This window comes from Zingiber officinale, chromosome 4A (genome assembly GCF_018446385.1).
Source record: "Zingiber officinale cultivar Zhangliang chromosome 4A, Zo_v1.1, whole genome shotgun sequence".
In the NCBI taxonomy this organism is placed as follows: domain Eukaryota; kingdom Viridiplantae; phylum Streptophyta; class Magnoliopsida; order Zingiberales; family Zingiberaceae; genus Zingiber; species Zingiber officinale.
Window position 1 is genome coordinate 80,258,834 of NC_055992.1, and position 24,395 is coordinate 80,283,228.

At 39.4% G+C, this 24,395-nt stretch overlaps 1 pseudogene; it reads left to right on the forward strand.

The window, feature by feature from the left end:
• Window positions 1-1,275: 1,275 nt before the first annotated feature.
• Window positions 1,276-24,395, forward strand: part of LOC121972460 — a 31,797-nt pseudogene continuing 8,677 nt past the window's right edge.

The following is a 24,395-nucleotide window of genomic DNA, read 5'->3' on the forward strand; positions in this document are numbered from 1 at the left end:
TAAGTTTGAAAACAATTTTAATCTAAATTTTTAATTAAGTTTTAAAATAATTTTTATTTAAATTTTTAATTAATTTTTATTTAAATTTTTATTTAGGTTTTAAAATAATTTTTGTTAAGTTTTAAAGTAATTTTTAAAATAATTAATTTTTAATTTTTAATTAAGTTTTAAATTAATTTTTGTTTAAATTTTTAATTAAGTTTTAAAATAATTATTATTTAAAATTTTAATTAATTTTTATTTACATTTTTAATTAGGTGTTAAAATAATTTTTAAGTTAATCATGTTTTAGTTAAATTTGAAAAAGGTTATTGAACCCATGTTAGATTCAAACTTAGCTTTGGGTTAATCAAGCAGGCTTCCTAGGGATAAGTTTTCAGTTCAGTGGCGAGGCATATGACCTTCTTGCGTATCAACGGTAGACCACTTGCCGAATACTTTCCAAAATAGTCCTGTCCAAAAAACTTAATATTAGGTTTTGGTCTAACTAGCCCATGTTTGACTAGGCTAGCTTTGGTCATATCCACTAAGTCTAGTGAACCAGGTAGAATACATAAGATTCAGCCTAGACATGTCTTCGACAAAGCTTCCTTGACGTACTATCATCCCAAACCATTCCGATGTTATGTTATAGGGTTTAGTAAACCTTTTTAACTAACCGTTCTAAGCGAAAAGTAAACCTAATCCTAATCATGTAAAGTTGGTTAATTAGTTGGTTGAACCATTTTTCTAATTGCTCCCCCTGAGTCTTAGCTTAGATATGGTCTTTCTAAGTAGTGAATTTGACTCTTAAGGATCAAATAGAGATTTGGTTTAATTAAATATTTTATTGGAACCCATGTTTAGACTTGGCTTTTAACATTTTGACTAATTAAGGACAAATATGGTTTGTTTGTTTGTTTTGGTTTATAGCCAAGTCTTGATTTATTGTACACGGCTCGTTGTGATCCAAGTACCATGTTTAGACACTTGGATCCCAGTTCAAACTTTTCCAACATTTACTTGAGTCACTCGACTTGACCTTTCAAGTTAGAGTTTTCTTCCTCAAGTTTTGCAACTTGAGTTGAAGTTCCAACTTGAACATGGTTAGTCGAGTCACTCAAGCTAACTTGCTTCTTAAGATGGTCTATTTTCTTAAGTAGCAAGTTATTTTATTTTTCAAATTTTGATAACTTTTTAAATTAACACTTAACTACTTTAAGCAAGTTTGACTTAGAATAAATCGTTACCATATTTAGACCTACGGAGATGAATTCGTGGCTTCTCTCAGACTCGATGTCGATCTCAGATTCATTGTCAATTTTGGACTCATATTCTTCCTCGGGTTTGGAGTCTTCGTTTCTTGCCATAAATGCAAGATGGCTCGAGTACTTCGATTTTTCCATGTCGGATTCATCGGAAGATGTCTCATCCCATGTTGCTTGGAGGACTTTCTGTTGGTTGCTACTCGGAAAACCTAGAGGTTCCACTGTATAAAAATTTTGTACAAAGGTCTGAACCTTTTCCTAGCTACCATGTGTTCTTTTAAATTAAATTTTGGATCGCCTGCGGAACTTAACACGTTTGATTCAAAACTTAATATATTTGTTCTTTTAGGTTTAGACTTGGATCTCCTGCGGAACTTAACACGTTCAATCCAAATCACCTAAGTTATTAATTCCATTAAATATTAATTTCCATAATTGGTTCCCAGTACTGACGTGACGAGGCACATGGCCTTCTTGGATATGGGAACAACCACCACCGACTAGACAAAACCTTTTAAGGAAAGCTAATATTTAATTTCCTAAAATAACTTTAGGTCAACCGAAAAGAACAATCAAATCACAAGGAAAAAAAAACAAAGAACACAATATCGAAAACAAATTCGAAACACTAGAATCGTATGCCTCTTGTATTTAGTATTATTTCCAAAAATAACTAGTATGATGCGGAAAGAAAAATTACTAGTTATACCTTTTAGAAAGACCTCTTGATCTTCTACCGTATTCCTCTTCTAACCTCGGACGTTGTGTGGGCAACGATCTTCCGAGATGAGAACCACCTATGCACCTTCTTCCTTCTTCCTTCAAGTTTCAGCCAAGCACAAGAACTTCCAAAGGATGAAGATTTTTCCACCAACCAAGCTCCAAGGGATTCATGCATTCTCTCCTTCTTCTCCTTCCTTGATCCGGCCACATCCTCCAAGCTCCAAGAGATGATAGATTTCGGCCACAACAAGAGGAGAGAAGAGAAAAGGAAGGGTCGGCCACCACACCAAGGAAAAGAGGGAGAAAAATAATAGAGGTTGTTCTCATGAAGACTTCTCTACCTCCTCTTTTATAATCCTTGGTTTTGGCAAATAAGGAAATTTTAATAAAAACTTCCTTAATTATTTTGCCATGAAAAGGAAAAATTTATTTAATTAAAAATAATTTTTCTTCCCCAATTTATTTGGTCGGCCACCTCTTTCCCCAAAACAAGGAGAGTTTTAATTAAAACAAAAATTAAAACTTCCTAATTTGTTTCTATAAATTTATAAAAATTTCTCCAATAATTTTAATCCCTTCATGATTGGTTAATAAAAATAAATTTTATAAATTAAAATCTTTCTTTTAAACATGTGGATAATTTCTAAAAGGAAAGTTATCTCTAAAAATTAAAAACTCTTTCAATCTACAAATAAGGAAAGATATTAAATCTTTTCTTAATCTTTTGTAGAAACTAATAAAAGAGAATTATTAATTTTTAAACTTTCTTTTAAATCATGAACATGGTTAAAAAGGAAAGTTTTTACCAAAATTAAAATCAACCTTTTAATCTACAAATAAGGAAAGAGATTTAGCTCTTCTCTTAATCTTTTGTAGAATCTTATAAAAAGGAAAGATTTAAATTTTTAAACTCTCTTTTAAATTATGTTATCCACATAAGAAAAAATTTTAAAAATAAAAATCCTTTTATTTTAATTTGGGCCGGCCACACCAAGCTTGAACCCAAGCTAGGGTCGGCCACCTTGAAGCACCCATGAACCAAACTTTGGCCGGCCCTAGCTTGGTCTCCAAGCTAGCTTGGCCGACCCCTATGGGATGGGTAAGAAGGTGGGTATAGGTGGGTATAGTACTCTATAATTAAGAGGCTACGATAGGGACCGAGAGGAGGAATTGGTTTTGGTCTCCCGATAAAATTAAGCATCCCATGTTCGCCCCGAACACACAACTTAATTTTATCAATAATAATTCATTCCACTAGAGAACTATTATTGAACTACCGCACCAATCCCAAATTACATTTTTGGGCTCCTTCTTATTATGAGTGTGTTAGTCTCCCTGTGTTTAAGATAACAAATGTCCATTAATTAAGTAAGTTACTGACAACTCACTTAATTAATATCTAGCTCCAAGAGTAGTACCACTCAACTTCATCATCATGTCGGAGTAAGTCCACCTGCAGGGTTTAACATGGCAATCCTTATGAGCTCTTCTTGGGGACATTCTCAACCTAGATCACTAGGACACAGTTTCCTTCTATAATCAACAACACACACTATAAGTGATATCATTTCCCAACTTATCGAGCTTATTGCTTTATCGAACTAAATCTCACCCATTGATAAATTAAAGAAATAAATATCAAATATATGTGCTTGTTATTATATTAGGATTAAGAGTACACACTTCCATAATAACTGAGGTCTTTGTTCCTTCATAAAGTCAGTATAAAAGGAACGACCTCAAATGGTCCTACTCAATACACTCTAAGTGTACTAGTGTAATTATATAGTTAAGATAAACTAATACCTAATTACACTACGACCTTCCAATGGTTTGTTCCTTTTCATCTTAGTCGTGAGCTACTGTTTATAATTTATAAGGTACTGATAACATGATCTTCTTTGTGTGACACCACACACCATGTTATCTACAATATAAATTAATTGAACAACTACATTTATCACAAATGTAGACATTTGACCAATGTGATTCTTATTTCTAGATAAATGTTTTATACCAAAAGCTAGGCTTTTAGTATACATTCTAACACTTTCTTCCTTCCGATTTGGGCATTCATTTTTGAAATGCCCCTTCTTATTACATCTGTAACAAATCATTTCTAATTTATTCTGTGTTTGGTTGATTGGTGTCCTTTTGGTGCTTCTTTTGAATTTCTTCTTTGTTAGCAATCTCCGGACCATATTGACCAATTCTTCTTCATTTGTTGAATCAGAGTCTGACTCACTTTCTGATTCAAATTTTGTTCTTGATTTGGTTTCCTTGCTTGGACTTGCATACAAAGAGTCTCCTTTCTCGACTTGGCTCAACTTAGATTGTTCATGTAATTTTAATTTGCAAAATAACTCATCTAGTTTAAGAATTGAAAGATCTTTAGAAACTTTGCAAGCATCTACTATTGATTCCCACAAAACATTCTATGAAAAAGTATTTAGTGTGTACCTTATTGTGGCACGATTCTTTAGATTATGTCCAATTAGATGGAGGCCATTGAGGATGTCCTTTAGTCGAGCGTGTAGTTGCGAAGCCGTCTCTCCGGGCAATATTTTAATATTAGATAAATTATTTAAAAGTAGGTCTCTTTTATTTACCTTAGACTCATTGGTCCCTTCGTGTAGCTTTACCAGACAGTCCCACAGTTCTTTAGCATTGTCGTATGGACTGACTCGGTTTAACTCCTCCATTGTGAGTCCGCACTGAATGGTGTTGATCGCCTTGTAGTTTAGTTGTGCCTTCTTGATCATTGGGGGAGTCCAGTCTTCTTATTCTAGTTGCATTCCATCTTTTGTTGGAGGTGTATAGCCTTTAAGTATTGTAAACCACAGCTCAATATCAGATTTAAGATAGCACTCCATTCCATTCTTCCAATGGCTAAAGATCTCCCCTTTGAATAGTGGAGGTCGGACGGTGCTATACCCTTCTTGGTAGGAGTTTGTCATACTTGCAGCCATAAAAATAATAAAAGAAATTTCCAAGACTTTTGTCTTGGGATTAGTAGTGTGAGATAAAAGAGATAAGAGTAAAGAAAAGAGGAAGTTTTTAAAAATGCTCAAAAATGATTAAGTACTTTCAGAGCAACCTAGCTCTTATACCATTTGTAGGATCGAAAGAGTGCGATAGAAGGGGGGGTGAATATTACACTTTTAAAAACTTTTATTTTCATGTTTTAAAGACAATCAGAATATGCAGCAGAAAGTAAAAGACTCGTTTGGTTACTTGGTTCGAAGCCTAGGTTGACTCCTACTCCAAGGCCCACAATCCTTGATCGCACATATGGACAATCCACTAAAACTCTTCTTTCCAAAAAATGTCAGAAAGAAGTAGTGCGTACAAATGAGTAAGATAGTAACAACCTACTATCTTACTAATAAATAAGTACAATTACAAGCTACTAAAATTATACCGACTTAAGAATGAGTATACAGCTTGTCGGCACATCTTGGAGCAGTAGCTTGCGTGTGAAGAGTAGCTGTAGCATGGACAGTAGCTTGCGTTGAGATGAACTTTGAACCAATCAGATTTCGTTACCCAACCTCGGACCTCGAGCTCACTTTTATAAGAGTCATCAACGTTCAGTCAACCGATCCTTGGGTAACCAAACTAGCTCCCTTCCATCTTCGCTGATATCTGATGCTGATTCAATCTTCAACATTTAATGATAATTAAGTGTTCGATTGATCGATCCCCTTGTTGGGTCGATCGAACAGAGATCCTTCCTGTAACGACCCAAATTTTCTCACTTTGAGCTCCAAAAATAATTCAAAAATATTTTGAAATGTTATAGAAAAATTCTAGAGATTTTTAGAAATTTTTAGAATATTTTTACGTAATTTTTGGAGTTCGTTTGGTATTTTTACCAAGAGGAAGAAGTTTAAAAAAATAAAAAGAAAAGAAAAAAAAATAAGTTTGTAGAAGCTGAGGTTCGAACCCAGCTCCTCGGCCCAAGCAGAAATCGGCCCAACCAGCTGAGCTACACGGTTTTGTTAATTATATATGGAGCGATATATATTTAAGTAGTAGTTAGGAACAGTAAAATAAATTGGAAATAAAAGTGCGCGGCTGAGGAATCGAAGCCGTGACCTGGGATTTGGTTAAAGCCGGGCTAACCAAGTGTGCTAGCGATCATTTCTTATTTAAAAAGGAGAAATATTCTATTTAAGAAGTAGTTAATGAATAGGAAATAAATAGGAAGGAAAAATGGTTGCAGCCAAGTTTCGAACCCATGCGCTAGGCCTTAAGCAGAACGCAGCCCACCAACAGACCAGCCGAACTTTTCTTAATAAAACCCGAATCAAGTTGTATTTAAGCAATAGTTAGTTAACAGAATATTAAAGTTATAAGAAGAGAACTTAGGTTTTCCCCGTGACAAAATCTTCTCCCCTTTCTCTCGGCGACGGCGTTTTCTCTCGGGTGAAAAACGCAGCGAGCTTTAGGGCGTCTCCGGCGGCCTGCGAGCACCCTTCTCCGTGAGTTCTTCATACCTTTGTGATCCTCTCGTCGAGGAGAGCAAGAAGATACCAAGAGATCGTCGAGGAAGCATATATCTGAAGCCCTAGAAGCCTCCTTCTTCTCCGGTTGTAAGTCAAAGTATTCCAAGAAAAGGTGAGTTGCTACTCACCTGCAGTAGGATAGCTCCGATTGTTCCTTTCTTTTCCGAAAGCTTTGGGATAAATTGTAGGTGGTTTGTGTTTTGATCGGATTCTTGTTTTCCATGATTTCGTAGCATGTTGTTAAGGATGGTTGGTTTGGTTTTCTGCCGTGAATCACATAAAGAAGATAGAAGGGTTCTTGTTTTGGTGTTTCCTTGCTTGTTCGAGTTTTGCTGTGAAGCATGTTTAGGAACTTTGTTTGCTGCCGTGAGGTTCAGGGAAGAACATGAAATGGTTTAATTCGGAGCATGCGGTTTAGTGGCATTGGGAAGCATCTTAGTTTAGATTTTTCCTTTGTTTTGGAACTGGTTGTACAGAATTGAGGAATTGATAGAGCTTTAGTTTCCTTTCATGTTATGGATCATGCTATATAGAATTGTTGCTAGGGATTTAGTCTTCCTTTCATGACTTCGGAACAGTTTTGGATTGGTTTCAAGATTGTTTTTATTTCCTAAAGATTCTTTAGACTTATGATTTAGCATGTTGTTGGACTTTTCTATTTGTTTTTAGTTAAGCATGTGTAGTTTCTTTATTACTAGAAGAGCACGAGCAGTATTGAATTATAATGTTTCTCCTTACTATTAGAATAACATGAACAGACTTAGGTTTGGTTTATCTTGAAGCTTGCTGCCATAAAACTAGATTTAGTTGTTTAGATTCGGAAATGAGAGCATGAAACATCCTAGTATTTGATTTTTTTCTGTGCTGCCATGTGTAGGAACAGGCCTTTTAATGAGCATGCAGTAGAGTGGTTTTGTGCTGTTAGCATTTCCATTGCTTAGTTTTGATACAGATCCTTCCTTATTAGTTTTATGCATGCAGACACCAAGTTTATGTAACTCCAATGAGTAGGAACAGCTATGTCAGTTCACGTTGCAGTTTGGGGTTTCCTTTGCATTCATTTTAGCATGCTTAAAGATCTCAGAATTGTTTCCTTTGTTTTAAATCTGTTGTAGCATGCTTAAGTTGTTCTAGTTTCCTATTTGCTATTGGAATAACATGAGCAGTTCTATTTTTATAGCATGCAGATTTTTATAAGTAAAGTATGCAGATTTTTAATAAGCAGATTTTCATAAGTATTGCATGCAGATTTTAGATAAGCTTAGTATGCAGATTTTGAAAAACTTAGTATGCAGATTTTTATTAAGCTTTACATGCAGATCTATGTTAAGCTTTGTATACAGATGTTCAGTACGTAGAGTGTGTTCTAGTGCACCCCAAGTGCTTGATAAAATGCTTAGCTCAATATAATGCTACAGTAGGCATTTTAATAGCTCAGTAAATGCAGTAGAAGCATTTAAAATAACTTATTTAGTCTTGCTTCAGCTTATATGGGACTACGGTCCAATGGGTGGGCTCCACACGCCTCTAGGTTCAGATAACCTAGTTAGGTTTAGATAACCTAGTAAAAGCAAGATAAGAAAATTAGCTATGAAATCGTTATTTTATTTTCATCTGCATCGATTGGATTAGATATCATAGCTGGGCTCCCACAGTCGTCCCTAGGTTTAGATAACCTAGTAAACCCTACTAGACTCGGAACTTGTAATCCCGGGTTTAGTTAGGGATGCGCTTGGCCCATCAGTAGCATGATTATTATTTTAATCTATTATGTAAATAGTTTTCAAAACTTCACAAATTAGTTATGTGAATACAAGTTAGACTCAGTTTAGCATTAATTAGTTTATCTTAGGTATCAATTCAGTTTCTTATTGATACACATGATAGTTCTATGATTAACTTTACATGTTAGCTTTTCAGTTAGTTTCTTTGCTATTTATAAGTATGATTAGCTGTACATGTTTAGTATTTCAGTTAGTATGATTCCTTTGCTATTTATGAGCATGATTAGCTATACATGTTTAGTATTTCAGTTAGTATGATTCCTTTGCTATTTATGAGTATGATTAGCTATACATGTTTAGTATTTCAGTTAGCATGATTCCTTCGCTATTTATGAGCATGATTAGCTATACATGTTAGCTTTTCAGTTAGTTGTTTTCTTTGCTATTTATGAGCATGAGTAGCTTTACATGTTAGTACTCAGTTTTAGCATGTTTTTATTTATATACATGCATATCGAGTTTTTGTGAGTAGGATAGCGCTCACTAAGCTTTTAGCTTATAGATACTATTTTCCTCCTACTGCTGATAAAGGAAAAAAGTTAAAGTATAAGGAAGAAGGCGACAAGGAGATGCTGTGACGGTGTGTGATGTGTGGACTATGGAGATCCTTTGGACTTAGCTAAAGAACTCATTTAGTTTAAGAATTTGTTTAGTTTAATTTCTTATTAAGTTGATAAGAAAATTTTGTAGTAAGAAGTTATGTTTCCGCTTTTCATTACCTGCATGTTTTGATTTATTAAACTGCGTGGTTGTGAAAATATATGTTCCAGCCGCCTGTGGCTGAGTATACTCTGTATGTATTTACGGATATGGTCACCGGTACAGGGGAGATTCTGCCAAAATTTTTCGGTAGGGTTTCCATGTGATTTTTTAATCACACCGGTTAAGTAGAGTTAGTAGTCAAGTAACGGTCATCCTTAGAGTGTAGTAGTAGTAAGAAGGGTGGTCGTTACACTTCCCTATTCACCGAGATCTGGAATTAATGCGTCATTAAGTGATAATTGTTCGGTCCACCGATCCCCTGGTTCGGTCAACCGATCAGTCGCTCTTCCTTCTTTACTTTTGCTTGATCTGAACTATGCTGAGTCATCAGGGTTCGGTTGACCGATCCTCTGGTTCGGTCGACCGATCAAGCTTTGATTGGACCCTGCTCTATTTGATCTGAACTAATATCTGCTCTGAGTTGGTCTTGTTCGGTCAATCGATAATTTGGTTCGGTCGACCGATCAGGCTGAACCTGCAAAATAGTGTTAGATAATAATCCTGCAAAATAGATATTAGCACAGTAATAATATATGTAATGCATTAGTAATAATAATAGACAGTTCAACTATCTTGATCTCAACTTGAAAACCTTCCCAGTTTTTTCAGTTGGATTAGCAACCTTAGGTTGTTCCTTTCAAAAACACGACCTCACCGTCACTCCTCCAGTTTCATACCTCAACCTACCTACCAAATGTTGATCCTCCAGATCTGTTTGGACTTTTCACTTAGCCTTAATCGGCTCGCCAGGACTTTCTCTTGATCTTCGGTCCTCTAGACTTCTCGATCTCACTACCAAGTCCTCTTGATCCACTGGGTCTTTCCACCTAGGTTCCATGATCTGCTAAGACTTCTCCTGCCTAGCCTCCAACTAGGTCTTTCCCAGTTGAGTAAATAACATGCACACTAAGTCAACTTGTTAGATCATAACAAAACTTAACTTGAACTTTTGACAATATCAAAACTTAGGTTTGATTCTTGTGCAACTTGCACCAACACAAACTAAGTCAACCCACAAACCAACAAACCTAAATCGAACCAACTCAATACTTGAGCTCCTACACTTAGACCTATTTGATCCATACAGAGCCAAGTCACTAAGTAGAAACCAATATTGCTTAGTAATAATTGATGATTACTCAATATTTACTTGGGTAAAATTTCCTAAAAACTAAAGATAAAACCTTTGAAATCTATAATAACTTTTTCAAATTGATAGAAAATGAAGAAGATACAAAAATTAAAAGAATTAGAAGTGATCATGGAGGAGGAGGATTTGGAAATCATAAATTTACATAATTTTGTCAAACTAATGGATATAATCATAAATTCATGTCCTAGAACCCCCAACAAAATGGTCTAGTAGAATGAAAAAATAGAACACTACAAGAAACTATTAAAACCATGCTAAATGAATATAACCTAAGTAACTAATTCTAGATAGAAGCAATAAACACAACATGTTACATTCAAAATAGAATATTAATTAATAAATTTTATAATAAAACCCCCTATGAAATATATTGTAATAAAATTCATAACTTAAATTATTTAAAGGTACTTGCATGGCTGTAAAGTCCATATACTAAGCACTAAAGACTATTTAGGTAAATTTACATCAAAATCAATAATAGGAATCTTTTTAGGGTACTCCACAATCAATAGAGCTTATAGAGTCTATAACAAAAATGCCTTAAAAGTTGAAGAAACAACCAATGTAATTTTTGATGAGAAAAATAATTTACCTAACTCAATCAATGAAAATATTAATCAAAATACAAAAAACATAGAAGATGAGGAAGATAATGAAATTATACCTAAATTAAGGAATCACAAGAACCAAACGTTAACCCTGAAATAAGATCACCTAGGGTAAGAATTAACCACCCACCTGATCAAATATTAGGTGATCTAACCCTAGGAGTTCGAACTAGATCATCTTATAGAAACCTAAGTCAAATAGTACTTATTTCAGAAATTGAACCAAAACTATAGAAGAAGTCCTACCTGACCCAGATCGGATAATTGCTATGCAAGAGAAACTAACTCAATTCAAAAGAAGCCAAGTCTGGGAACTAGTACGTAGTGTAAGATCTGGTAATTAAATAATAAGTGTTATTAGAGAAATAATATTATTGGATTTTTAGGGATTTTTTAGAAATTTTTCTAGATTTAAATGGAGCTAGTATGACATGTTTAAGGAGATAAATTTAATAGGCTTAGGAAAATAATCTGTTTAGAATCCCAATTAAGTGGAAGTTGATTGAGGAGTTAACTAGCATTTAATTAAATTAACCTAAGGTATATAAGTTGAAAACTAGTTATTCCTCTCATTAACGCCGATCCCTCATCTCTTCTCCTTGATTTCCAGCCGCCGACCTCCCGATTCTTCATTGCGTCGATGCCTCTCCTCTTCTCCCCATCCTTCGTCGCTGCCACCTGATCGGTGGCACTGGCCGATCCAACACCAACGATCGGAGCACATCACAAAGGCCAGATAGTGATGAAGCAATCATCAACTGTCCCAAGAGCCACGGAGCATCCTCTCTCTTCATCGCTGAGGCAAATCCATGACTACCAACTGCTGGGGGCCTCCATCAGCTGCTGTGGTCGACATAATCCCACACAAGGTAAGGTGTTTGTTGCCAGAACTAGTGTCTTTCTAGAAAGGAAATTTATTTCTAGAAAAACTAATTGGGAGTGAAGTTGATCTTGAATAAATTCAAGATACACAAACTAGCACCGATACCTTGATGGAAATTGAACAGGTACCATACACTACAAGAAAAACGTCATTCAACAACACTCAAACGACAACGGTTTTATACCAAACCGTTGTCTTTTTGCCTTTTAACAACGGTTTTAACCAAAACCGTTGTCTTTTAGCAATTTTTTTGGCCTTTAAAACCGTTCTTATGTTTTAAGAACTACAATGGTTTTTAAATGTTACATGAAAACTGCTGTCTGTGCTGCTCTCTTTTTTGGGATTACGACAACGCTTTTAAAGTCGTTGTCTTAAGTGATGTTGAATTGGTGTTTTCCTTTCGCCAATGCGCCGCTTTTTTTTTCCTCCCCGAAAGTTTTTGCGCATTCCACCCTTTTATTTTCTCAATCGTCCCTCTTTCTCTTCTTCTCACTCTCAACTCACTGAGCTGCAAGAGAGAGCAATTCACGAGTCCATTAAGGACGCCCTCACCGCAAGACCTCCTACATGAAATCCACTCAAGCAAGTGTCCTCTACTTCTTCCTCCCGTGCTTCTCTCTGAAAACCCTAGATACTCCCCATCTTCTCATGGCGCTGTGGTACCTACGGCTTCTCGCATTCCTCCCTATAGCCCATCGTCTTCTTGCACACTCTTCTTCGCCTCGCGCTCCCGTCTCCACACACGGTCGTCGACCCTAATCCTCCTCTTATCCCGTTTCTTTCCTTATTCCGCCGGACTCTTGGAGGAGCGAGACGTGATAATGGGAAAGAGAGCGGAGGAGCTCGATATCGATAATCTATTGGATGAGATTCCCCATCTTCGTCATCGTGGTGTCCTCGATAGACCCGACGGTGCCAGTTTCCGCATCGCCGATGAGTTGCCGACGCCGGTCCTCCATGGAGATGGCGGTGGGTGTATCTGGTCCGAGGGGGTTCCGAGCTCGTTAGCGGAGCGTTCGCTTCCAAAACCCGGACTGGTATGCTTTTTTTTTGTGTTTTTGTGTTCATTACATGCCAAAGTGTTTCTTGCCTCAAAATACAATTACAACTTTGCATTAACTTTCCTCAAAAATACAATTATTCTGCATTAACTTTCTTGCTTGTACTTCCACCTTCCCTCAAAGGTCAGCAGATGTGAACTCAAAGTGTTGCAATATAATCTCTGATTCATCTCATTTGAGGCCACAACCACGGAGGAATGGGCTCTAAATCATCTCCACCTGCCCTTCCTCTTCCTCGCTTCACCTCCTTCACCTTTCACGATTCATCCCGACTGGATGGGTTGTTGCCGATGTGATCGCTTGATCTGGTCAAACGCAACGGTTAAAGAACTCCCACCGACCACTAAGCACCCTTTGCTCTTGGGCAGATACAATCAAGTTTCGATACCATTGGTCGTCGGAACTTCACTACATTGATACCCCTGATGATCTTTGCACTTATAATTACAACAGTTAGTGTTCATGCATGCTTTGATTGTGTTTATTCTAGTCCATACAATATCGTTCTAGTATTAGCAATGATATGCTGTTGGTTATGATCAAGGGATTGCAAAGATGAAGATGGTGTGAAAGGGAGGTGTGTCTCAGGTGCCATCACTAATTATACTAATCAGCTTCTCACCTATGGAAGCTCTGCCGATGAATCACAATGTAATTAATATATCAAAGATAGTTTCTATGTCCTATGTTATATTGATATCATTTCTACTTAATTCATTTCCTCTGTTTTTTTTTTACCTGTAATCTAGATAATCTCACTGAAGCACTTCTATTCCTTTCTCACTTAATGGGTGACATCCATCAGGTAGAAGAGACTATTTCTAATTAATTGCTTTCTTCAGTTATTTGCACCAACTAATGTCGATTCGGAATTGTTTAGCCTCTTCATGTAGGATTTACTTCTGATAGAGGAGGAAATACGATCCCAGTGCGTTGGTTTAGAAGGAAATCAGAGCTCCGTAAAGTAGGAATTTGGTTTTTTTTTTGAAAATCTCTTTCACCATTTTCACACTAATTTTCATGTGCGGATATATGCTGCAATGCAGGTCTGGGATAAAGATATTATTGAGACAGCAGGAGATCGATTTTACGACAATGTTGTGGAGGAATTTCTCGACGCACTCAAACAAAACATCACTGTGAGATAATTTTCCGTGAGTTTTTTTTTTTTTGATGTCTTTGTGTTAGTTTTGATTAAAGCTTTTAGTTGAACAATAGGGAGAGTGGTCTGATCAAGTTGTGAAAGGGAGAAATGCAGCAATAACAAGGTCGCTTGTCCTGATGTGTAAGTAGAATTTGCACTCTGTGTTCATTAGAGAAACAACCCAGTGCACAAAATTCCTCTTGTTTCCTTAAATTTGAACCAGTGATTACCAGGTCATGCGACAATAATTTTACCGTTGCACTTAAGCTATGAAATGAAAATGATAGGGGATTGCAATTCTAAGGAAGTAACTTCTTACACAGTAGGGATAGAAAACCTAACATCAATCTGACTTCTGGTGAAAATTCTGTCTTGTATGATCATGACTTGTAGAGGTAATGGTTAACTGAATAACTAACAGATATCACTGATCATGGAGACTATAATCTTATGGAGACAAATTTACTTCTATTTTCAGCCGACTCTTCGGTGATGGACATCAAGTGCCTCAAGATCTAGTGAAAAAGTTGGTGTGAAACCATTCGAAGAGGTAATCACGGTACTAGGATCGCTACATTAACTATTGAAAACCACGTGCTGCTGTCAAGGAAGACTAAAATTACTACTACTACTTGAAGTTGCCCTGCTAACTCTGTGAGAGTGAGATTTCATATCCAACTACCTTCTAGATATTCATAGGGAGGTGAAACCGAGTTTGGATCGGTCCGGAACGATCACACGACACCCATCTATCGGCCTGCCGATCGCCGACGCCCGACGGCTCAACGGACGTCGATGACCGATCGGACTCTGGCCGGATCGCGGCGAAGACGGCGGAACGTGGTCGTCGCGATCGCTTTAGCCCCTGATCGATCGTCACACCGATCGCGATCTCGACGGATTTTCGTCACGGACGGTCTCTCGTCACGGATGGATGAGTGTTCCGGACCGATCCGGGGAGATATCCGGCGATCGGTACCGATGTGTTCGAGATCATAACGACGAAAATCGCCGATTTCGATTCATGCCAAACCTCACACTACTACTATCTAAATAATAAACATTCTAGCAACTTGTAGTAATAATTCTAAACTTAAGCTAAAGCAAGGTTTATCGGTTCACGACTAACAACTTAAAGTGCATGAAGGTATGAATTTCTATAAGTTCTAATTGCTTAAAACATGAAACTAAACCAAATAATCGAAAGTGCTAAGGTAAATGCTAAATCCCGTAGGGTCTTTATTCCGCCTTCCACACATCCTCGCATTGATCCGACCTCACTCGCTAATCCATTTTCCTTTTTTCTGACTCCAGATAAGGAAAATAGTAAGTTTCAAGCTTTAAGAAACCATCTACCTCACAAAACATGCAACGATGCGATTATGTTTTTAAAACACGTTTGAAAATCAATCGAGCATGGCAAACATGGCATGGCATATAAAAGCATAACTGAAACAACATGATAGCATATAAATTAAACATGCTTAAATACGCACACTTATAACCGAGTAAATAAACGAAGTCGTTGCGATATATCTAAATCAGACATGAACTCAAATCATGTAAACGGAACCTCGAATCAACCGAAAGCTAAATTAGTGTTCTCATCACTAGTTTCAAATTTGAAAACTATACATAATAATAGATGAAAACTAAAATACGCTGCTGGCCTCAATCAGATCATCGCAAGATCCCTACGAGACCCGGATCGCAAGTTCGAATCCAAGGTTACTAGGTTATCGAACCTAGGACGACAGGGAGTCCAAATTTCAGATATCTCGATCCAAGTATAAAGCCAATAAAAGTAATACTTATAATCGCTTTTATTTTACTTTTGTGTTCTAGGTTATCTGAACCTGAGCTAGGTTATCTCGAACCTAGACCTGACTTGCGGGAGCCCACCCAATGGATATATCTGATCCATAGCTGTAATAACTGGTAAGCTGAATAAAATGTTTTTAATACATTTTGCCTTTAGGTTGTGTGCATCCTTACGAGTATTCTATCCAAGATCGTGTGCACTAAGCACACCTAAAAAGATAATCAACTAACTAACGCCAAAACTAACGAGAGCAATTATATGCAGTGAGGGGTTTTACTCTTGTTCGTAATTTCACGATTCTATTCGCTAAATTCGGTGGAGATGACCTTCTCGACGATCCGTGCCTCCTTCCCTGGAGAGACGAACCTCTTCAGGTCGAGTCGCGTCGCGAAGTGTCCTGGGCCCTAGAGAAAGAACCCTAGGCTTTTTGTGGCGCCGAGAGGAGGAGGAGGAGGAGGTGGTGGAGGTTAAGGATGTGTCAAACCAAAATAAAATAACCCAACTCCATCTTAAGTTTATTAAGTGGTTTAATGAACCCAACTCTAATATAAATATATTTCTCCTTTCTTCAAAGACGGCCCTCCTGGGTTTCACACTACTTACTTATCCACAAACCATAGGTCTCGTTCTCATTCCCGCTATATTTTACGGTTCCAATTATTTTCCTACACGCTACTCTAAAAAAAAATATCTAAAATTCCACAAATAATAGAAAATTCTAAAATAAATTCAGAATTTTTCGGGCTTCCAATCTCATACCTTATAAAAAGTTCATCCCGAACTTAAAACACCTAGTCTTACATCTCATCGCGGCTCACATGCTGCGATGCCGCTCTAATATTTGTGTGATTTCTCGTGACTTTGACTAATAGCACTTCCTTGTTACGTAATTTCTTTCTTTGGCAATTACATTATCGAATGGTAGGTAGCCGTAAGCGAGATCATCGCGTTTTTATGCGGTAGGCCGATCACGGGTGGCGTACGGGATATCTTCGTGGGCGTAGCGTCGATTGTGGTGTTGACATCTCCTGAGGTAGCTCTACTTCATATGCTACCTTGCCCTCTCTTCGTGATAAGGTATGGTCCCACGTATGCCGGGTAACGCCTTCTTCCAGCGGCTCCCTTGGGAGCTACTGCGAGCTGTATCCCAGCTGAAAACTACGAAATTACTGCGTCGTGTCGGTAGCCAACTCTTCGGCGGCTCTGTCTTGTCTCATCCTCTGGCCGAATCTGGCGTATGCTGTGTGGTATCTGCTACTAGATGCATGCGGAAACTCTGGTTCATACATTCACCACTCTCGTACCGGTAGGATTGGTGATACCTCGCCCGGCCCGGGTGCCTCGTAGGTGCATGCAGGTAGTGGCACGATGGCTATTGTGCAGATTACGCTAAACTCGGATCTTGCCAACTTGCCGAAATCTAGGCGGCAGGAGGCATCTTGAGTACACGATTTACCGCTCAAAATCGACCATCTGTTTGAGGATGGAAGGTACATCTTTAAATTTTAGCGGGTGCCCATGCGTGTTGTACACACTTCGAGAAGTGTGATGTAAATCTGCTTGTCTACATCTGATATATTGGTTCGTGGGACTCACCCACGACATCTCCTCGAGCTAGGCGCTCGTGAACCGCCCATATTCGCGACGATAAGATACACCCGATTAGAGTATCGTTACCTGGATGGCATCAAAACCATTGTGTAGGTCTGTAATCACTATGAAGTTAAGTCTACGGTAAAGTCGGCATATCCTCCTACTCACTGGAATCCTGGACACTGCGCGTAACTCTCCTCGTCGCCGGTCCCATAACCTTAACCTTTACGGAGATGACACGGCGGAGATCAGGCGAGAAATATATTTTCATCACCACCAACAATCATAGAACGCATACGCATGACCTTTGGGAACCAGAACCAGGAGGAGTAAGAATCTGCTGTTTATGTAACGACAAGTTTTCGTAGTTCTGCCAACCGCGACACCACACCGACCAAGTCACACCCAACTGGCCTCATAACACAACTTCTACGCCGCAACCCTTTGAGTTTCGTGGGATCCCGCCCCAGCCGCCCTCTGCCCGCTACCGGATATCAAGGTCTAAGGACGTGGACATGAGGTGGGCGCCGAACGCTCTACATTATAAGCAACTAAAGGTGTATGTGTCCTCCTGTGTGGGTATATGGCAGGTCGTACATAGTCTATGAAGAAGATAATAGGACTCTGAGTGCTTCTAGCTTTCCACAGATTAGTTCCGGACAGTACGTAAGGAAAGGTATCTAATGTACGACCATTAAACTCTCAAGGCCGCCGAACCATTAGATTGATCGATCCTACCGGTAAAAACTACAGGATTCATGGTCCAGATACCTGGATCCGATGTGGTACCGAGTCAGAATGTCTCAACTCTCGAGGCGAGAGCTAACCACTGCGGCAAGCCAGGTCGGGAGGGATCCTCATAATCCTCAGTTGGTCTGAGTACAAAGTCTGTGCGCCTGGCATGCGATCTTCTCCTAATCCCACCCTTAAGCGTCATATCAGCGCCCTCGTGGTCGTCTTCTTCAATGTATAGCAAAAGGAGCACGTCGGTCGATCGCTAAGCTAAAATAACTAAAGTAAATTCCTGCCTCCGTCTCCATCGCCGAATTTCTTATTCTTCTCTGGTGAGTGCCGTGCTGGGAGGCTATCACAGGAGAAGTCTTTAATTCCTTCCTATAGTGCCAATAGATCGAAGACCTCATTTTCAGCATTATCTTCTCTTACTGTCTCTTCGTTACATAGACATCTGGCCTTGGGATAACACCATCCTTGGAGAGACCACAGAGGTTCTACGGGTCTTCTTCACACAACAAGATTCGCAATGCTTCGTGTATGGTCATGGTCTGAAAACTGAAGATATATCGATGAACACGATGACAAACTTGTCTAAGTATTCTCTAGTGTCCGTATCTGATCCTGAAAGCTGTTTTAGGTATATCACTTTTCTTGACTCTAACCTGGTGATATCACGATCATTTAGAACTCAGTGGGTCCTTTTAGTCGCGATCAAACGTCGTCTATCCAGAGAGAGAGGGCAATTGCCGCTTGACCTGACCGCGACTCACAAGCGTTTGGAGTGATGAACACTCAGATAGGGTGGTTTACGCCAAGTTTCTTCTTGCGCGAGGCCATGTGGTGGACGGGCGATGAAAACCCTGTCGAGCTCTTCCCACTGGTTGCTCACAAGTTCCCACCTGCTGCACCGCAGCTATGCAAGCCAGCGGCAGGCTTCGAAGGTCTTGAATGTGAGAGCTGAGTCATCTCAGATTCTCGTGTCCCGCGTAGTTTTCAGGATTATCCGTGAAGTCAGTCATGGCACTCGAACACTCCTATGTCGCTTTGTGGTCTCTTGTTCCGGTGGTTGTTGACTGTTGCATTTAACAAATCCAGAATAATCGAATAAATTGATAGCGAACCGCAACGCTCAGCTTTCAACGAGAGAAACTTGCTTGGTTTTTCGCCTTCGGGTTTTCCCAAGAGAAGTTATCGTCGGAGGTTGGAATGATGTAGACTGACCTCTACTAGAAGCGCAGGAAGTGACCGTATCGTATCGTATCCATTGAATGACGATGTCGAGATCTCCATCATCTAGTATCACAAAAGTTCTTCGCGTGCTCATATAACGTTAGCTCACATGTAGATGATGCATAATGTCTCTGAGGTGTGTTGGTTGTCATAACCCGACTATTGAGTACCTCCGGGTTCAATACTCCATAACGAAGTATTCGAATTGAATAAGACATTGTTTGGTCTTTGAATCCGACGCACAGCTGGGGGGCATTTGCATCACATTACTCTCGCAAGAGAAAATCTGGCATTCGTGGAATAGCGCTGTGGGGCTTCTAATCATACGTGCACCATCTAAAGGCAGATACATTTGGTGATAATCTTTGTGAGCTCCATAACCGTTTGCGCGTGAGGAAGATCTGGTATATCTTGTTCCTGGCGCAGTAGCTATGTGTTCACATCCGCCCACACATTCAAAACAACCTCGCACTTTTGCGGTAAACTCGGATGATGTTTCCCAAGTAGCACACTTGGATGTCTGAATGTTTTCCACCGTCCTCCTTTGGGTCACCGTCAGCTTTACGCTTCCCTTTCCACTGAGCTACGCCCCGCGAGCCACAGTACCTGTTCGCTTGTCCTTGGGCTCATGGAAACTCCTGTCATTGGGTGGACGCGGAGGCCGATAGTGCGTTTTCGCGATCGCAGCACCACCACTAGCTCCTCTCGTGGTTTGCGGCCCATGAACGCCACCACCATCTATCATGATCTCCGGGTCTCGAGCATCTTCAAAGATCAACCGCATTCGCTCCTTCTCCTCGAAGCCGATTTCAGCTTCCGACACAGACGGCTAACCTCGTTGAATTTCTTCACGCCCCCGAACCGATAGGTCGCTTCCCATTAAACTCGAAACTTCCATGCGTCGATTCGCGATTTCACGAAAGAATTCCCCAAGAATTTTTCTCGGTTGGCCCATGTCATCTCGATTTCATCGCCACTTCGATTTAACCGCCTCACCACACGCCAGGCGCCTCCTCGCTAAATGGCGAGGCACACTCACCTGCGTTTCCGCCGCCCAGAAGCTCACCGTGCTTTCCAAGATTTTTACCATGCCAAGCATTCCATGGTTCGGTGCCCGAGAAGTTTCGCTTAATTCTCCGCCACTGGATAAGGTAGGCTTTATTCTCGCTATCGGGCTATCAATGTACTACAGTCGAAATGTACAACTCCTCCGTGATTACTGGAGTCGTGACTAGACGATGATCGGGAGGTCTGCATTGCTAGCCTTAAGGAGTTTATTTCGCGTTGTTCACCCAATCACCGCTGTAGCCTAGAAAACAATTAGTGTCAGAAGGTCCGGGGAAAAATTGTAACGCCCGCCGGGGCCTCGCCTATGCTTTTAGGCCGGACGTCCGCACTCATTTTCAAATAAAGGAGAACACATATATATATTCGTTATCATGTTATAGTTAACCATCGCAACATGTTAAATACTATTATCAGAAATACTAATTAACTACCAACATGAGAGCAAACACAAGCACATATAACCCGATATGAAAGCTGAAAACAAAACTTAGTGAAAAGATATTCTTACTTTTAAGTCAGTAGTACACGTCAGGTGTAGGAAGGAGGAACTTGCTCGACATCACTGTGAACGCCTCTAACTGTGAATAACCACCTTTTCTTATCATCACTCTCTAAGGAGACAGTACTCAACTATAACTTCTCCCAAAGGGCAAATCGACTTACACTGAGTCGTAGAGATTTTATCATACCGTAGGCATTCCCCAACTTCTAAAATTTAAGGTAGTCTCCGTATTCTGAATTAAACCACAATACATAAAAGATATACGCCCACACGCGGGCCGATTGCCACATTCACAACCACGACACAAATCGCATTCCAATCAAAACCAAACTAGCAAGACTAAACCCAAAACTCTAGAACCAAGCATAACAAGCTACAATGCACTTCAAACTCAAGCATAAACTCATGGTTTCATAATGGAAATAAGGAAAATGAACTAGACATAAACTCTAAATGAATAAGTCTTGCTAGTCCCCTCTGGATCCCTCCATAGTTCAGCCACCACACACATCCATCATCACCACCACCCTATCGCCTCCCTTCATATCTTAGCTTTTCCTTTATCTGCAGTAGGAGGAAAGAAAACAAGATCTATAAGCGAAAACGCTTAGTAAGTACTAATCTATCTCACAAAATTCGAAATGCATAAATGAAATGCATAAGTACTGACACTGAAATCCTAAAACTATCTCCATACGCTCATGGTATACAGAAAATGAACTAGATACAAATCATACTCAGTATCAAGCAGAATAACAAGAAACTAACTATGTAAACTTAGAATTAAAGAAACTAACCATTCTTATTTATTCTAAGCATGTAACTTGTTTCATTTCTTATATCCTTGTGTTAGAAATTAATCTTTTAATTCCTATCTTTTACTCACTTTTCTTTTCTTTCTTTCTTTAACTTTTCTTTTCTGGTTTTTCTGGCCCGTGCCCAGTACCAACCCGCGCTGCCCCTCAATAGTCGGGGCTGCGAAGCCACCAATCCTAAAGTGAGCGCACTCGGCCCATTGCACAAGACCCTGAAATGGTCACTGATTGTTTAACGACAAGCCTTTGGATGCTCCGTACCAGCCTCACTTAATTTATTTATATTCTTTAATTGACCGTCTTTTTTCTTACCCATTTCATAATCCTTTATTATAGCTATTAGAACTTTAGATATATATCTAACAACATAGGATTACAACCAACCAAGCATGCTATATAAAACGACATAAGTAAATCTGAACTCTAAGCATGATATAAAATAAAACAAATGTAAAAGCAAATCTGAACTTTCTAAATGATGCCGTAGAAACAAAGGAAAAGAAAGCACATCTCGAACTATTAATCATGCTCTAGAATAGAGCAAAAGAAACCCACTGATCTTGCTAATCATTAGCAATGGATAATGGCTCATGCTTTTACTATTAGCAAAACAAAACTAACAACAAGGGAATGATTCAACAAGATAGGAAAAAATTCAACAACATGCTAAACCCATTCAAATTTCTCCTCTTTCTCCTCTTCTTTAACAAACCCATGGAAGAAAGGTAGATTAACCAAGCTTAGGGCAAAGAAAAAGGAAATTAACTGCTCATGCTCATCGAGTGGCAATGAAATTAAAATAATTTAATTTGAGCTCAGCAAAGAAGGAAATTACACATGCTCAACTACTCAGCATGGAACTACTCAAATTACTTGAAGCTTCTTCTCATTTTTCCTAGCAAGGACCCTACTTCTGAAGACAAAGGAAAGGGTTGATAATTGCCTACCCACGCTAAAGAGCCAAACACAAACCGAAAGCACACATTTGAAAACAATACCCGCTTTATCAATTCCAAGCTAATCATGTACAAGAAGTAATCATCATGCCAGTTCCAAAATTCCGTATAAAGCAAGGAAAACTATAGTGAAAGTCGTTACTCCCAGCTTTCAATCCTAATCAGACAAAGAGACCGGAAACCGGGAAGAAAATTTGCATAACATGATCCTAAACAAGAGGAACTATATCCCACACAAGGACTTCGCACAACCAACCGAAGCAAGGAAGAGCCCTAATATGCATTTCACTTGCATCGGAAATCAAGGCAGAAAATCAAATCCCCAGCAACTCCTACCGCAGTGAGTAGTACTTTACTGCTTTCTCGACTTACAAACCAGGAAGAAAGATTATGGTTTTGAAAGCTTGAGATCCCTATGATCCTTTGTGCCCGCGTCTCTGCACAACACGACCTTAAGGGAGGTGAAGAAACCCCGAAAGCTTCTGCCTGGCCACGGTAAGTGCCCTAAGCTTCCAGTCAAGCTCACCATGAGAGGAGAAGAACCCGTCATGTAGGGAGAAAGGGAAGAAACACCGGGAGAATTGTTTTGGTTTTGGTAACCAAACCCACTACTCCTTAATATATAAGGGTTTTCATTCCAAACTATACCATCCTTATTTAACCCATTTGAGATTAACAAATCTCTTAGTCCCAAAATGTATCAAGCTCGGTTTTACTGGGTTTGGTCCTGATCGGTATTTTGGTCTCGAACCTCTTCCAACACTTTTCGCTTAAACCTTTGGTTTTGTAAAAATACCAAACGACTCAAAATTACGTGAAAATACTCTAAAATTTTAAAATTCTGTATTTTCAAAGGCATTTCCAAACATTTTATGGCCCTTTAGGAACTTGGAAACAGCACCACGCCAGCAATCCCCTCATACCTATAAAAAGTTCGCCCCCGAACTTAGAATAGCTCCGATACTTATCTCATATCGTCTCCCGCCTCCCAAGTGATTTCCCTCGTGCTTCCTGTTTCGCCGCACGCACTCACTAGTGGTGGCTTTTAAGCCAACTTGACCGCCTCGTCCACCATCTCGTAGGTCCGCTCATAACCAAGCATCCTCGGGATCTGCAATCGATCGAGGTCGAATCACTGGCTCGGGTCACGGGAGACACTTCTTCAGTACAGACATGCTGAACACATTGTATCGATGTCTTGTGGTAAGTCCAATTGTAGCCATTTCCTAATCCTCTACGACTGTGTAAGGTCCTACATACGAGGACTGACTCATTTCTTCTGCCAAATCTCATCACCTTCAGGAGCCGCACCTCGGTGAAAACTCAATCTCCTACTGAATTTAAACGTCTACCGGTGTCGCGATAACTCTTCTGCCCGCTCCGCGCCTGCACTTCGCCTCGATTGATTCATTATAGTCTCATCTATCACCTCCGTCTCAATGCCCAACCCGCTTCTATCTTTCTCTCTCGCTCTTTGCCAAAGATATGGGTGATCTTGATTTCGCTTATATAGTGTTTCATAAGGTGCCATCTTAATGGTGTTCTGAGAAGGCCGTTGTAGTTTAATTCAGTTGCTACAAATACTTGCATCAACTTCCTTCAAATCTAGCACAAGCTCCAGCGCATTTTCAAAATCGATTCACACCGTCTGGTCACTGCGATGGAAAGTAATGGAACTCGAGCCTGGTGCCTAGTGCATTCCGAGCACACTCAAAATGTAATAGCTGGCCCATCACCATGGTAAACTATAGATTTAGGAACCCAATAAGTCTCGACTACCTCTTAACATATAGCCGGGCCA